Here is a 12,580-nt window from a genome sequence, read left to right as displayed (position 1 = left end):
GAAACGGAACCTGCGTGGAGTAACGCTCGAGCAGTGCTGCTGTGGTAGCTGTCAAGACTTCACATCATCAGGGCACGCTAACATCTTGTTGAAGGACCGCAGTGACACGTGCATGGAAGTCTCAGTGTCTGACACGTATGACAACAAGTGTCAGAGTGACCTGGCCACTAAGTGTTTCCGTGGTCTTACTCAGCTCCGGCTGCATGGCTCGGGTAAGCAGGAGACCACGTCACGAGCTCCGCAGCCCTGGTTGTTCATTCCTTCCCCTTTGGATCCGTGAGACGTCCCAGCACAATGCTGCAACCGCCCAGGCTGCACTATTTTAAAGTCATGCCTGCATTCTTGGGTTTTGATTTCTTTTGAAAACAGTTTGAGACATGTGCCAGCATTCTGCGATGACACCCATCCTTCTCCACAGTGTGACACATACCTGATTTCTCACGTCTCTCACACACGCTAAGACTCTTTCCTCCGTGGCGACAGTGGATCTGCACGCAGCACTGGGCTATCACGATGTCACTATTGGTTCACGACCCTGCTTTCTTCAGCAGGGGACCGGAAACCTCAGTGATCAGACACGAGTACCATCGGCATGCTGGCCCAGGCCTGAGTCCAACGGCAGCCTGTGACTTCCACGAGGTGCAATGGGTGCCACGAGGTTAGTGCCGCTCAGGAAGACCTGGCAGTTCGGTGACCTCAGATACACAGAACAGGCCTGACTGGGTTCTGGGTGCGGCAGGGAAACACACTCATCTAATTCCATCTACAATATGTGAGGGAAAGTGGAGGGAAAGTGAGAAAGATGGAGTGGAGACTTTAAGTGGTCTGCTCAGACACTGAACATCCGCACTCTAGCAAATACTTTGTATTTAGTGTGAAGTGTCAGGCAATTAGGACAAAAACTGATTCTGGAACCAGGTATGAATACGCTGAGTTATAAAACACCTGAACACACATTTCCTTTCTTGTTTTCCTCCAAAAGCCTGATGAAAGGCGGACCTATCAATTTATACAGATGTGTACATCACTCTTAACTCCACAAGACCAAAATGTAAACAAAAACAGATACAATACCTAATAATGGGAAATACTGAAAAGCTGAAACATTGGTTATTGTAGTATTTTTGTGAGAAGTCTCTGTACAGTACTACAGTAATAACTTGTTGTGTAAATCTTTGTATAGACCAAGGAAACTTTCCTATGAGTGTACTGACTGATTTTCAAAATCCTCTGCGTGTCCTCTAGACAAAGAGTATTGAGGAGATTCCTAATTATATCAACATTGATTGACCACCGCTGCCAAACCTGACCGCCACTGACAGCCTTGTGGATTTCAAGGCTGTCAGCACAGTGATGACAGCCGGGCTGAATGTTTTCCCAGAGGTCACACCACCGTCTGTTTAAATGACAGTCTGTGACCTTTTGGAAAAAATTAGAACTTGAACATTCAATATGATGAAAATAGTTTACCTATGATAGAAATGGTTTCCTTTTTTGTAACCACTGAGTTGTATGAAACTTCCAGATATCAGCCATGAGAAACCACTAAAGCACTGACAGATGACAACATCCTGTATATTTACTAATGTTTTAAATGCTAACCATCAGTGTACATACATATACGCTTGTTTATATAAAATAAATATATTTTTCACATACTCCATTTGCTTAACTTTTAAAGTATATTGCTTTCAAGTTTCTCCTAAATGACATTTCATGTCGGCTGACTGAAAATTTGGCTACGAAAAGCTAACTCAAAGTTTCTAGCAAAGATTAGCAGCTTCACTTAAGTGGATGTTTTCGCTTCACAAACATAGATTTTACAAACTTACTACAGTATGTGCACCCTTTAATGGAGCAGATTCTGTCACATTCTACCCAGTAGAGGACAGGACAGCACATTTTTACAGGTGTCAGCCATGCACAGGGAGGCAGACCGGACATTCTCCACCGGTGAGACCTGCACTTGTGGGTAAACTGATCCTGTAGTAACAGGAAGAGAGTTGTCTGGGGAGCACCATATATACCTGATTACCAAGTACCTCGCTCGGGTTACCAGAAGATGACTTAGACTCCAGTGCTTGGTTACCATCTGGTCCTCCAGTGGTGAGTGTGAGGGCTCTCTCTGTCTTAGTTTCCTGCAGAATCAGAGGGTAAAAGGTGCTCGCTAACTGCTATGTTCTCCCCGGTTACCTCGGTTAACGGCTACCACCTTTTATTTTCAGGCTTTGAAGGTGTTTCTGTTTGGTTGGGTTAGTGGTTCTCAAAGACCAGTAGGGGTGTGTGTGTGTGTGCGCGTGTGTGTGCCCCATGAGGGTGAGAGATGGACTGAGAGACAGACGCCCAGGCCCCAGCCCAGGTGGCAGGCAGTGAGGGACGGAGGACCGGGGGCAGAAGCTGGGTGTGCTTTTCCAACACTTAGCTGGATGGCATCATCCCGACACCTCACCAACGCATCCACCTCAACACCCCAGTAAACAAGAACTAAGAATCTTCTTGGAAGGGAAGAACTAGCCAACCACAGATGGGTTGGTAACCCGCCTTTGGAGCTGTGCCTGATCACAGTTTTATTTGCTCTGTGTTTAATATAATGGTGCATTACATTGATAATCACTTACTTTAAATATTTTAATGGGGCAAAAATATCAGCTTGTGTGTCGTTGTAACCCGTTTTCATGGTTTATTCCATTCCCTGCTCTCTCAACCAAAGTTCAATTCAGCTTCTTAAACAAAAGCGTTTCATTAATTTATTCAAACGAACACAGCACAGGAATCAGAGAAACACACAGATGTGTGTTAATACCTACATACGCATACATAGATTTTTGTCATCCTAAAGTTTTTTAAGCTACTATATTTAAAGAAAATCTCTGCAAACGTATATGTCCTTATGTGACGAAGAGACCAAGATTGAGGAGTTTGGCTTCCAAACTCTTCACCTTATTAAGAAGTCAGGGAGGCTGTGTCCATAAATATTTTCTGTTCTAACTGTCCTCTCAGATCGCAAGGCACTGGGCAAAGTATGGAACATGGGACAGCTTCTCTAACATGCCTGTCGTCTAAAGCTCTCGTGATCCCCTTTTGTGGCATGACCGAATTGATTCGGTCTTATTACTGCAGCTGCCAATTACATTGGATGACCCTGTATGATCCATCAGTCACACTACAACCACTTTGTCTTTTTTTTCTGTTTTATTAAGTTTGAAATTCCACTCAGCCCTCTGAGCTGCCTCTCATCCTCTCACGAGGATGCCTTGGTTGTAATGATAAAGTATCTACAAATGAAATACGATGAATAAACTCCTTTGGCCAAAGTGTGATCCTGTCAAACCAAAACATCCTGGAAGCCAGCCACAGAGTGGTTCTGAACCCTGGCCATTGGGTTCGTGGAAGGACACTATTTCACCCTCTGTTTACATAGTTTGCTAAGGTTTCTTTCCTCATGGAAATACCTTCACCTTCTTAAATAAACGGATTTTAGTGGACTCTGTGAAAGTATTCTAGATATATTGACGTTTCTGATAGATTTTAGATTTTGACTGAAGTACAAAGCTTCCAGATATCCTATTCAAAATGAACTTTGCTTTTCCATTTTCAGAAAAATTATTTTGTATAAAGATTATTTCTTTTCTCAAGGACAACCTCTGAATGAGGCTTAATATATAATACACACATATTTTTTAAAGACCATGTAACAAATATTATATGCCAAATTTAATAATGGAGAATATAATAGTTACATTGTCCAGGAATTAAAATGAATCTGTATTAAATAGTAAAGATTATACGGCCCAGAACAGTTGGCTAGCAGAGCAGAGGAAATGAAACGACAAGGACAAACGCAGGGAAAGACTTCCAGGAATTGGACAACCGTGTTAGATTTGATTGGATGGAATGATCTTTAACTGCCCTTCATTCTATTCTACATCCAAAAATGAGAGCTATTTCCTAGAGGAAATAAGCTTCGAAAAAATGAGAAATTTAAACAGTTATGTAGTCACTTATTTTTTAAAAACTGGATCATCTACATTTCCGTTTACTGAGTTGTTTTGCTGCAATTATGTGGGAGCAGATTCAGGAAGCCTGAGTCACCCCTGACACTCCTCCTGCACTTTGCTGCACGGGGTGGGGCTGGGGGTGTCCAGTTCCCAATTATGAGCTCACAGGGCTGGAGTGCAGCTGTGACACCCTCTTCCTGCAAGACCAAGTAACGTGGAAATGACCTAAAATTAAGCTTTCTCTTTTTTTTTTTTGAGACTAGGAAAAACATAAACTCTTCTCTAAACTTTAAAATGGAAATATATTTGCTAATTATTTAAATGGATCAAAGGCAAGGATGATTCTTTCATCTTTCATTTGCTGGGGATTCTCTATGTCAAGTGACCTATCGAATGCCATTAAATCTTTCACAGTCTTTTCCTGAAAACGATCATTGGTCTGTATTCATTGATGCATTAAATCATTGAACCGCTATTTTTTTGGACCACATGGTGACACTGATTCTACTCAAATCCACCGTCCGTGACCACTATTTTATGGGCACCCAGAGCCCCCAGGCAGACGAACCCCGAGAGCACGGGGAAGGCTCTGAGCACCTGTGCAAAGCGTAGGGGTACCTGCTCAGCAGGAAGCTGCAGCTCCATCTGCCCTGGAAGAACGAGGAGGGCTGCCCGGAGGAGAGGGCCCGGTACAGCTGGGATTCTGAACACACGTGCTTTCAGGGGAGACGGGTTACAGGGCTGGAGGTGCCATTGCAAAGCAGAGCTGTCTTTGGGTTTTCTGATGTCATGTTCATAGTCCAGACAGCACGACTGACTCCCTGAGCAGTGAATTAAAATCAACTCCTACAGAAGATGAAGGAAGGAGCTGTGTGTTCAATGGACGCACCCCTTCGTGCTTGGATTCCAGTCCCAGGGGCCCAGCTAGAACACAGCTGAGGGACTTTGGCATGGCTGCAGTGGGCTGTAGGCTCATCTGCCATGCAGTCAGGGACATGGGGCTGCTTCTGCCGCACACCTTGTCCCGTTTCTCTCTTGAGGTATGCACTCAGCAAACAGAGAGAGAATGTGTTGTAACAGAAACTCTGAGGGCCTTAACAGTGAGACTATTACGCAGACGGTTCCGTGGTGTGTGAATGCAGCACACACAGCGTCAGACACCAAGGGTTTAAACAGTTACTCGCCCCACCTGCTAGTAATTGGGTGGACAAGGTGGGGACACGATGGTAACAGGGAAACCGCTCATGTGATACTGGAATGCGATGACGTCACCACTGTCTGCCCTAAGAGGAAACATTTCTGTTTAAATTCCAAACAGGGAAAACTTCCCAATATCGGGCCTTCAAAACCTCCTTCCTTCCTCCCCCCACCCCTTTCTTTTTGGTGACAGCACAGAGAAAATGCCGACCTAGGAAAACTGGAGTTCTCAGAGAATGAAGACACAAAGATCAGATCAGAGGGACAGACAGATATAATTTCGACAGCCAGAATCACCTCTTCGGCAGTGTACCAGAGGAACCAACGCTGAACGAGGGAGTCGATCAAGTCTCAGAACACGTCAGTGTAAACAAAACCTGCAACAAAGCTAAGAAGACTGAAGCAGAAGGCCAGGAACCCACAGGTGAGGACATTTCCCAGGTTTCCTACACTTGTGTATTGGGGAGATTTATGTTTCCTGCAAATCTACAATTACTTCCTAGCCTATGTGTGCGTTTTCCAGTGATCAGTGAGGCCATAAGTGCATTTCTATTTTCCTTCGAATTCTTGGTGAAATTTTCACCAAGAAGATCGAAAATGAATATTTAATGAAATCGTAACAAAAATGTGCACAAATCCTAGGTGAAGAGGTCAGTGAATTGTCACAGAAATGAACACCCCTCTACACCAGCATCCAGGTGGAGAACCTTCACTGCACTTTGCAACTGCACTCCCAAAGCTCTCAAGTCACTGCCCTCTTTCCCAAGGTACCTGCTCTAACGACCTCCAGCCTCACGGATCAGTTTTGAATGTGTGCGCACTTACTATAAATGGAACCATACGGTGTACACACATTTGCATTCGACTTCTCTCATTCAATGCTACGTTTGTGAGACTCAGCCATGTTTTCCTATGTATAAATTCACACTGTCTTCTTAACACGTTAATTTCACACTGGCTTCTCACCACACTAACGTTATACTGAAGTATAACTTTTCTCTTTGAGAACCCAATTGCGGCACAGATAGGAGCATCTTTTCCTGTGCATTATGTGAAGTCATCAGCTTAAACATAACAAGTGGTAAGTAAAGCCTTGAGACGTCAGGTTGCCTTGGAAACAAAAGTGTACCTCTCCTACTAATTGGGTGGGTACCATTTACTAAGGACTTAGGTTCTCTATGATTTCTCCATTTTGGACAAATGAAGCTGTTTGGATTACATATCAATTTCCTCCAAGTGTTGTACAATTCTTATATTTGAGACAGCCATACTTAATCTAATCCCGTACCAATTATTTTATTTCAGCCTTCAGTGATATCAGCTGCTATGCCACAAAAGAGCAAAACACTAGGTAGTTTTAATGTCTGGTATGGATTTGAGAATGGTTCCTTATCAACTTGGGTCAGTTTATATGTCCCTGGTCCAGCAAGAGAGTCATTTTTACTTCAAGGGGGCAGAGTGGTGAGCTCTGTACCAAACTGGAGAAAAGCTCACCAAGCCCTCAAGAAGGCGATAAAATTCCTCGGTGCCAGTGGCTCTGAAGGTCATCAGTCACTTCAGTGCTCAGAGATGTAGTTCCCAGTCTCTCCAAACCACTAGAATTTGATAGCTCACATTAGGAAACTGGTAGAACTCTTTGTCACTGCAGTTGTTATGGGGAGACACATGGGTAACGATGGAAATGTATGTGTTTAAAAGGAAAGGGGGGGAGACACTTCCTGGACTGCAAGTCCCAGGTCCCGCAAATAGTGTGTCACCAGGGGAAGTGATTACCAAAGGTATTGAGAGCAGTCTTGATATTTAAAATAGTTAATTTCATATCATTTTCGTAACATTATCAAAATGTGGTAAAATTCTTTACAAGTGGGAAGTCACAGGACACTAAGAAAAATTCACATATCTGTTTTATTCTGAGAATGTATTTAGATTGTCTGATTACTAAACACAGAGCATTCTTTTCCTTCCATAATAATATTAAAATAGGAAAATCCTGAATTTATAATAAAATGAGTAATGGTGTGATAAAACTAGTCTCTGTATTTTTATTGTTTTTGCTACATGCAAATTATATTAGCAGTGTTTCAAATTAGGGTTGTAGAAGACATTTTAGTTTCTTTAGGTAACTTACACAAATTTTGAGCATAATCATATTTGAAACAGTCATCTCGTTATTAAAATGCATACTGATTTCAATTGAACTTTAGCAACTGTGGAGGAATAAACTTGGAGGAGAGATGAGTTGTGGTGAGAAAACGTTTGCTAAGGTGGTGTTTCTCTGATCCTCCAATACCGTAACCGCGATGATACTGTTTACGCAATATCGTTGCTAGGCATTCTTCTTTAATGGCCGCAGGTCTAAAAGAACTTCATAAAAGACAATAATGATACTGAAAATAGGAAATGCTTTCCTGCATTTTGCATACTACAGCTAAATAAAACACTTCTAAAAGTAAGTAGAGATTTGAAAGCAATTGTTTAAATCATGATGGTGACAAGAAAAATTAGTATGAGCCTTAAACAAATAAGAGATAAACACAAGAGTCTTTACTTTAATTCCTGAAACTTTTGTCAATCAAAGCAAAGGAAAACAACTGGAGAGCACAGCGTCAGGGCTTATCTAAGTGATGAACAATAACTGTCAATGTTTACTCACGAAGTGTTTGTGAAATAAGATTATTTTATGTAAATTTAACCTAACTTGGATCTGTCCACCCGCCCATTCACTTATTCTTTCTTTCAAGAAAGCGCACGCTCGATGCTTGCTGGACACTGTTGTAGGTACTGAGGGACACAAACCAGCAGGCCCTCTCTCCAGTAGCTTTTATTCTAGTATAAGGAACTCAACAAGGAACCCAATCTGCAATAAAATTTGATATAGTTGTGATAATGTCTGTAATTTTAAAAAGCTGGAATAGACAGTGTGGTATTATGTATGTGCTGGTTTGTTCAAGTCTCAACTCCAAGGCAGTTGCTGAAACTGAAATATTATACTCTGGTAATTGTCAGAAAGGCAGAAATATGAACTCAGAGGCAATTACTAACAAGAGTTTTGTTATTGGTACCTTCATAAACACTTCATGTTTTCATGACCACGACAGTCTCTACTGATGAAATTAAATGCATTCAAGATGTTTGGGTGGGGTAAAATATTGTGGAGACACACCCACGTTCACACACTCGGAGTGTGATGCCAGCAAAGCCCGTGTCCTCCCTGAGATGTAAGGCCAAAGACTTGGTCCACATATGGTTCTCTGTCTGGCCCCTGATGGTGTGGATTTCTAGTTGCAGGACGCCAGCAATAAGAGTAACTGACTTTGCCCCAAAGTAATCCTGTCTGCCTTAAATGAGCCTTTAATAAAAGGCTGTTACCAGATTACCTACAAGGACAGACAGCTGGGACTTCATGGTTTATAGAACAGTTTATAAATGTTTTTGGTGCTCGCTAGTAAATGTTTTATAAATCTTTGGATGAGTGGCAGAATTTGTTTTCATTATACTGTAACAGTTTTCACTGCGCTGTGAAAGCAAGGTTATGAGGGAGTGGTTCACCTTCACTTTTTCTCTAAAGCTTTTGTGGCTACTCTGATGTACGACGACGAATGTAAGAGCTCGTATGACAGACGTCAGTGTAAGTAAGTTCATAAAACAATAAAGTATTATAAAGAACCATAAGACAGTGCTAGGTGAGTGTAACTAGGGTATAGGTAGAGAGGAGATTTTATAATGCAGTCAGGGACATCCTCAATGAGAAAATGGCAGTTGAACATACACAGGGACAAAGTGTGGCACTGAGACATGGAGACTGCTAAAAAAAAAAAAAAAGGCAAGTAAATCTAAAGACCCTGCGGTGGGAGCAAGCTGTGCATATTCAAGAGCAACTGAGAAAACCAGACCGTTTGTGCAGAACGAGTGATGAGGACGACACTGAGAGAGAAGGTCAGGGAAACAAGCAGGGGTCAGATGGTATAGTGTCCTGTTGACCATCAGTTTGTTTTTATTCTGAATTAATGGCAGGCCACTGGAGGAATTTGAGCAGGAAGGTAATCTTATCTGACTTACATTAGAAAATGATCTTTCTGGCAGTTGTGTGCACAATAGATTGTAAAATAGCAGGAGTACAACCATGAGACCAGACAGGAATCCACTAGGTAGTGCACGTGGGATGTCATGGAGGCTTGGCTTACCGTAGAAATGGAGGTAATAAGATCATGTCACTTTGGGGATGTATGTTTAGGAGAAGCCAATAGGACTTCTTACTGGGTTAATGTAGGATGTGAAAAAAGTTGTAAATGTGAGGAAAAAAAGATGCTGACAACTTGGACTATTGAAGTAACGGAGGTGACAAGACCTTATTGGTGGGATGTGGTGTTGGATGAAGCTAGCAGGACTAGAAGCAGAGTGTGAAAAAAGAAAAGCATCAAGGACGAAGACTGCACTTCCGGCAATGGTAGTCTAGGTGGTTTGGCTCAACATCCCTGCTGGGAGAAACTGCAAAAGCTACCGATATGTAAAAATAAAACACTTATTAGAAGGAATCAGAGAAATGTCACACAGAAAGCAACTGTAGGCCCCGTTCTGGGAGAGAACAGAAACTAGAGGATGAAGCCCAATCTGAGACCACTTTCTTACAAAGTGATGATTTTTCCAAAGAGCTTCCAAGAGCTGAAGAAGCTGAGCAAAGCTCCAGATACAGACCGGTGAGGGGGGAAGTTCTCACGTGGGGAGTCAAGTTCAACAGAAAAGTATGCGTCCACAGGAGCATACCGGGCTTTAAATTTGCACTTCAAAAGGCTTCAACTTAGAGAAATAGTGAACAGAAAATCGACCAGTCCATCTTTGAATATTTTCAACTAAATGAAGGGAATCTGAGATGATTATCGCCTCTAGCCTATATTCCAAGAAGAAAATGAAAAACAAAAACAAAACAAACAACAACAAAAACCTGTGTCTGGAAGAAGATACCAGAGGTCATAATCAGCTCTACAATTTTTCATATATAATGTCCATTTATTAAATAATAACCAGGCAGATGAGAAAAGATAGAAGTAAAAATCAAGAGAAAAAAATGGAAAATAGAAGCAAGCCCACAAGAGATATAGAAAATGAAGTTTTGAGTCATGGCATTTAAAATAAACCATCTGATGCCTTCCAAAAATTAAGTGACAGTTTGATAATTTGGCAGAAAACTGGAAAGTGGGGGGAAAAAGAGCAAAGTGGTAATTCTATCACTAAAAAATATAATTACAGATGGCTAAAATTAATAGCCAATTAGATGTAACAAAATAGAAAATTACTGATTTAGAAGATAAACCAGAAGAAAATATCTAAAATGAAGTCCAGACAAGAGAATGAAAAATACACAAAATGAGTACCTGAAGTACTCAAAATTTCCAAAATTTAGGAAATTGAAAAGCAGATTACAAATTTCATTTGAAAAATCCAAGGGCTAAGAATAAATCACACAATTTTAAATTGAATAAAAAAAAGTGAGGGTAACTCCATCCGATACCAAGATTTATTATAAAGATGCAACAATTGACACTGTATGGAATTGATATAAAAAGAAAGAGATAGATAAGTAAAACAGATTAATTAGCTCCAATTTAGACTTATTCATATACATATACCTTATTTATGACAAATTTAGCATGGTGGAGCAGTAGGGTAAAGATAGACAATTTAATACGTGGTGCTGATTCAATTAGTTACTCCTATGGGAAAGATGAAATAATCTCTACTTCATATATTAAACTCAATTTCAGTAGGATTGTAGATCTAAATGTGAAATTTAAAAATGTTTTTTAAAATACAACAGAGACATATCTTGATGAAGCTGAGGTGGAGTAACTTTTCTTAAGGGACACAAGAAACAGAAACACGAACAAAAGACTAATAAATTTGGCGACATAAAATTTAAGAACTTCTGCTCATAAAAAATGCCATTATGAGAGTAAAAGGCAAGCTTTAAAGTGGGAAAACATAATTGCAACATAGGTGACTGATAAAGGGCTCATATTCAGGATACGTAAAAACTACCATGATTCAGTAAGAAAAAGGCAGGCAAGCAAATTTTTAGAAAACTGGACAAGAGATTCCAACAGGGTTATTATTAGGTTGGTGCAAAAGTAATTGTGGTTTAAAAGGTTAAAAATAATTGCAAAAACCGCAATCACTTTTGCAGCAACCTAATAAAATATAGAATAGTCAAGGGTCTAATAAGAATATGAAACTGTGTTCAACCTCATTAATCACAAATGTGTAATTAATATCACAATGAACTGTCACTACTCATTCAAGCGTTAGTAATGGAAACAGCAAAGAACATCGATGTCAAGTGATTCTAAAAAATGTGGAGCAAGTGGGACCCTCGTAGGCAGTTAGAAATAGAAACTGATACAGCCACTTTGAAAAAACTACTAAACCTCAACACACACACACACACACACACACACACACACTTTATGACCCAGCAATATGACATGAAAACAAATTAACTTCAGTACAGGCAACAGAATTTATTAAAATTTCACAGATACAATGTGGAGCAAAAGAAGCCAGACAAGATAATTCACACTTTATGAATCTGTTTATGTAAAATTCAAACATAGGCAAATTAACCTACGATGCTATTAATTAAACACAATTTGAACTTTGGGGATGAGCAGAAGAGTAATTAAAACTGATCCTGAGAAGGGTTTCTGGGATGGTGATAATCACAAGTAACCCTCAGCACTTTCTCAGCTTTCTGAAGTATCAAAGTAGATGGTTCTCAGGGAGATATTTGGAAGTTTCTAAGAAAACGTCATGTCAATGGTCTTCCAAAGCCTACACCCTGCCTACTTTTCATCCTGTACCTCAATTTGTTGTGAAAGTCTCTGGTGCTTGTTAACATCTAGTTTCTGGTGCTTGCTGACATCTAAACCTATAACCTACTGTCATGGATTCTGGGAAATATAGTTCCCAGTCTTCCAGCCTCTGCGATAGAAGGAAAGGGGTTGGAGGCTCGGGGAGGGGAGTGGTACCAAATTACAGAAAGAAAATCCAGCAAATCAAATAAATTGTATTTAGAAAATCAAACCAGGCAATTATGACAGATGGAAGGTTGAAAGTTTATGCAGAAATAAGCATTATGGGATATGGCATGCTGTAGAGACCAGTTTAGAGTAAGTAAGGAAACAAAGGGTGTATATGTGTATGTGGATAACGTGAAACAAACGGATCGGACGTGTCAAAGTGGTTGAAAACATGCAAACATTTTGGAACGGGGATATTAGAGCTGGAAAGGTAGTGTGCATTGGTCTGTTTAGCTTGCCATAACAAAACACCATGGACTGCATGGCTTAAACAATAGAAATGTATTTCTCCCAGGTTTGCAGGCTGGGAAA

Source organism: Rhinolophus hipposideros (assembly GCF_964194185.1).
Source record: "Rhinolophus hipposideros genome assembly, chromosome: 13".
NCBI classification, from domain to species: Eukaryota; Metazoa; Chordata; class Mammalia; order Chiroptera; family Rhinolophidae; genus Rhinolophus; species Rhinolophus hipposideros.
Note: the sequence above shows the minus strand (reverse complement) of the source record.